The following is a 5,350-nucleotide window of genomic DNA, read 5'->3' on the forward strand; positions in this document are numbered from 1 at the left end:
CCTTAGGGAGCTGGGTATGTTTAGCCTGGAGAAAAGAAGGTTAAGATGTGATATGATAGCCCTGTTTAAATATTTGAAGGGATGTCATATTGAGGAGGGAGCAAGCTTGTTTTCTGCTACTCCAGAGACTAGGACCTGGAGCAATGGATGCAAGCTGCAGGATAAGAGATTCCAGCTCAACATCAGGAGGAACTTCCTGACAGTAAAGGCTGTCCGACTGTGGAACAAACTCCCTCGGAGTGTAGTGGAGTCTCCTTCCTTGGAGGTCTTCAAGCAGAGGCTAGATGGCCATCTGCCGGGGATGCTTTGATTTGGATTTCCTGCATGGCAAGGGGTTGGACTGGATGACCCTTGTGGTCTCTTCCAACTCTATGATTCTATGATTCAAAATTTTTGAACATTTTACACTAATCTGAGGCCCACATGTGACACAGCATTCACCTTTTTCTTCTTTGCTTGCATGTTTGCCTTTGAATGTGTGTCATAAGAACAAAAAAAACTTACATATTTTATTAACACATACCTTTGAATATTATAAAAGCAACTTGCACTTAGCATGTATTTAGACTGACTGGTGATACTGGCAAGATTCCCAACAGCAATCTGAGACTGATAAAAACAAGTACAGGCAGGGCCATAAGCTACCTCCGCTGCCACTCAGCAACACTAAAAGTGTCTACTTTTAAGGAGCTAAGGACTAGTCATGTGTGAACTTTCTTCCTCCGAAATCCTAAAGAGAAATCTGTCATATGTGAAGGCTGGAGTGGGAAAACTATGTTGGCAGAGGCTCTATTACAGCACTAGATTGCATGGTTATTGGTTGCAGTGTAAAACAACACCTTTCCTCTGTCACATTGAAGGCCTTGTCCTCATATCTCTATGCTGGGCTCTGTTGTAACCAGCAAACAACTGACAGGTCAGTTCTTTGGTTTGTATCCAGGATGGGATGGTTCTCCATATTCTTTCTCTGAAAGGCTCTCCCAGACAATCAAAGGTTAGAACTAGTGACTCCAATCTGAGGGAATGTAACCAAATCCATGTTTTTATCGAGGTTAGTATTTGCGTCAGCAAGCAACTGTCAGGTCACTTCTCTGGACTTGGCTATGAACATAACTCGCAAGCAACTCATCCATACCAGTCTCAGGTGTCCTATCTTCAGGCCATGCATGTTCTCATCCTGCAAACTGACTGTACTACCTTCTCCTTGGCATTTTCCATGATCCCATATTGCAAAATGTAAACCTCCTCTAACTTGTACATTACACTGGTAGAAAGAACTCTTACACCAAAGCTCTCTGAATGTTTACTTCCCAATATTATAGCTACTGTACTGTAGAGTTATTCTCAACAGCATCAAACCACAGCATTTATGTTATTATTGTCACATGTAATAATCTGTAACCATCATTATTCAAGTTGTTTTACTGATTCTAATGAAAAGCACCTTAAAAGGAAGGACAGAAAAGTTTCATATAAATGACTAACACAAACAGATGTGAGGAGTTAGTTAGATCTTTATAGGTTAGCATACTCAAAAGTGGACAGGGACTCAGTTCTTGGGCAACGCAAGATCAGGAACCTACTGAAAAGAACTAGTCAGACTGGTCATTTCCCCGCTCTTGACATTGATTTGGGCCTTCAAAGATTGCTTAATAAGGAGAAATTCGGCAGATAAAGCTTTTCATGGTCTGCAGATGCAAGCATGAGATACTTCACCAACTGTATTTGTGTCAGGAATATAAGACTCCTGCCAAGAGCGGAGGAGAAGCAGATAATTCTAGGTCAAATACTCTGGAGTCTCTAAGGTAAACATTATAAACTCAAGCAAATATTTAACCAGTGTTTGTTCTTCGAAGTTAGACACTAGGAACAGGATATAATACAGAAACATTGGTCACAAGACCCATTTATACATAACTTGTTTTGACACATGTTCATTTGCCTTAACTGAACCCACCAACTGACTAGTAACATTGTTAAGTTGCCGTGGGTCCCTATTACGGGAGAAAGGCAGGATATAAATCAAATGAATAAAACATAACTCGAAAATAATTAAACTTTCCATGGGTTTCCATGGCTGAATGGGGATTCAAAATGTGATCACCTACAGTCCTAGTCCGATGCTTAAAGCATACCATGCTGGCTCTTCAGATGACATTTGCTCCAGGATTGAGACTATCCAATTTGCAAATTTATTCTGAAAAATGCACATATTAATGCATCCTATTACTGCAACTGAAGTCAGGCCTACACTTCAGCAAACACTGATATTCCCCCAAAGGAGAGTTGCCTTACAAACTTGAGAGTTTGTGCATAGAGGATTTGTGTATACACAAAAGTTCTTCTGTATGCAAGAATGAAGGAAACCTCCCCATATTTTCTAGCGCATGGGAACCTTTCTCTTGACTATCTCCTGGAAAACATGGCCCCACAAAGAGCATAGTGTTTCTGTAATAAAGTGTTACGACTAATAATGTATTCATGTACTCCTCAATTTTTTAATACAAGAGTTTCCCCATCAGTAGATGTCCATAGCGGAGAAAAGCAATTGTTAGTGCAAGGTAACAGTGTCTTCCGTTGTACAGTTGCTAACAAGTGTCCCCAGAACAGTGTCCCTTAGTGTACATAATTTCTGAATAAGCGTGTGCATGATTTAGACTGCAAAGCATGAAGGAATTGTACGGAGAAAGTGAAGAATCAATAGCTTTACAAGACATCTAAGTTCAAGTCAATTATTCAGTCCAAACCAAGCAAACACGCATTTATCCTCAAGTGCCAAATGCCCTTGGAACACTGATTAGAAGAAGGCCATACTTCATAAACCCAGTGGAACAGAGCAAACACAACCACCTAGTGTGTTACAGTATCTGCAACAAAGCTTGCGCATGCATGCACAAATGGGTCCTAACATGAAGTAAGAGCCAGATTATATAGAACAGGACAGTAAAATACAGTATCCTGAACTCTGAAATCTGCACAAAGGACCCGATGACATCTCCTCAGGTTTTACAAGTAAGGAGTCATGGGACTCATGCAGCTGATGAAATGGGTTACATTCCACAAAAGCTCATGCTGTATTAAATGTATTAGTATTCAAATATATCTCTTTTTAAGATCTTTGTTGTTGTTGTTGCAACATACGAACACATGACAACTCTTTTGGAAATTACTTCTTTTGCAATCATTCATCTCCATATTGCAAAGACAAAAGACAAATCATGTCTTTTGCGTGTATGTGTATGTGTGCATTTGTACCTTCAAGTCACCTTTTAACTTATGGCGATCTTATTAATTTCACAGTTTTCTCAGGCAAGAAAGACCCAGAGCTGGTTTTGCCAGTTCCTTCCTCTGAAATGAAATCTTGGAAGTTAGGGAGGGTATCCCATCCAAGTGATAACAAGGGTTGACCCTGCTTAGCTTTCAATTTCGTTTGTCACCTCAGCCATAAATCCATAGGTGAACTTGAGCAGGTTACACTCTCTCATCCTCAGGGGAAGGCAATGGCAAACCTCCCATGATAGGTTCACCTTAGAGTCGCCATAAGTTGGGAATGACCTGAAGGCACACAACAACAACAATAGCATCTGTCACACAGGTATTTAAAAAGCTTTAGTGCCAAAGTAAGCAGACTTAAATGTTCCCAATTAAAGCTGGGAAGAAGGTACAGTCGGTTAAGCTTGAGAAAATGTGTGCATGGGAAACCGCAAAAGTTTGCACACAGATGAATATCAGCCAAATAAAATGAACGGCTTCCTATCTGTTGCATAAACTGCGCAATAAAAAGATGCTGGTAAACAACTTTTATTCAAAGGCAAGCCATATGAGTTCTTGCATCAGAACATCTAATGTTCTCAGGATTGGTGGAATCTCTGGCTGCATCCGCACTGCTGAAATAATCTGGTTTGACACCACTTTAACTGCCATGGCTCAATGCTATGGAAGGTAAGCAGGGTGTCCCAACCAAGTATTAACAAGAGTTAGTTTCCCATTTTGTTTGTCACCTTGGCCATTAAACCCACCGGGTGACCCTGAGCAAGTCACACTCTCTCAGCCTCATGGGAAAGCAATGGCAAACCTCCGCTGAACAAATGTTGCCAAGAAGACCCCATGATAGGGCTGCTGTAAATTGGGAATGACTTGAAAGCACACAGCAACAAATGTCTGACACACAATGTGAATTCCACAAAAACAGTTCCACTCTGGTGCCACAACAAGCTATGATCCCCATGATTCCATAGCACTGAGCTGTGGCAGTTAAAGCAGTGTCAAACCAGGTTATTTGGGGCAGTGCGGATGCAGCCTAGATCTCCCTAAGTAATGGCTTGTCTCTAGTGATGTGGATAAAGCTGCAGACTTGCAAGCCAGGCTGAACATTGTGGCCTAACTGTTTACATTCTTTCCCTCTGTGCGCATCAATGTGCCTGCCAACCGAAAATAACACACCATGCATCTGACTCCGGTGGGCTCCGGTCCATGAGGGCTTATCCTGCAATAAATCTGCCAGTCTTTAAAGAGGGCTTTTGGGGCATGCACCTTTAAAAACAACAACAAAATAACAACACAGTCTAGTATTTTTCCTCTGTGAAAGGGGGAAAAAAGGAACCAGCTGTGAACCTTGTCTGAAGGTCTCTTAAATATAGGAATCTCTTATTTTTTATAGGGATCCGAACTCTTCTCCTCCCGAAAGATCTGCACTGCAGGAAGAACGCAGTTCGACACTGCTTTGACTGCCTTGCCTGGCTCCTTGCTATGAAATCCTGGGACTTGTTGTCTGGCTGTGTGTTTGCGCTTTGTGCGCCTTCATTTCTGACTTATGATGGAGACCCCATCATGGAGTTTTCTTGGCAAGGTTTGTTCCGAGGAGGTTTGCCACTGCCTTCCCCTGAGGCTGAGAGAATGTGAAATCCACAAACGGATCCTTCTCCAAATGAAGGCCCAGTGCAGATTTTGGAGACCAGAGTTCGAATCCATGCAAAGGCACTGTGTGTGTGTTATGTATGCCTTCAAGTTGTTTCTGGCTGACAGAGACCTTGCTGGAGTCACACTCTCTCAGCCTCACAGGGAAGCCAGGGCCAACAACAAACACAATCTGAAGACATTATAACTTCTTCTAAAAGGGAAGAGTGCAGTGCCTTGATTGCTGGACTTAGGGCTTGGTTTTAATGTATTTTAAGCATTTTAATCTTTTAAATTGGATTTTTAGTACTGGATTTGTTTTAATTACTGTTGCAATTAATATATTATAATATAATATAATAAATATAATAATTTAATTCTATTTTAACGACACATCGACCTCATAAATAAATACATATTATTATTATTATTACTGTATTTAGATGTTTCCAGC

Source organism: Sceloporus undulatus, chromosome 6 (genome assembly GCF_019175285.1).
Source record: "Sceloporus undulatus isolate JIND9_A2432 ecotype Alabama chromosome 6, SceUnd_v1.1, whole genome shotgun sequence".
Taxonomy (NCBI): Eukaryota; Metazoa; Chordata; class Lepidosauria; order Squamata; family Phrynosomatidae; genus Sceloporus; species Sceloporus undulatus.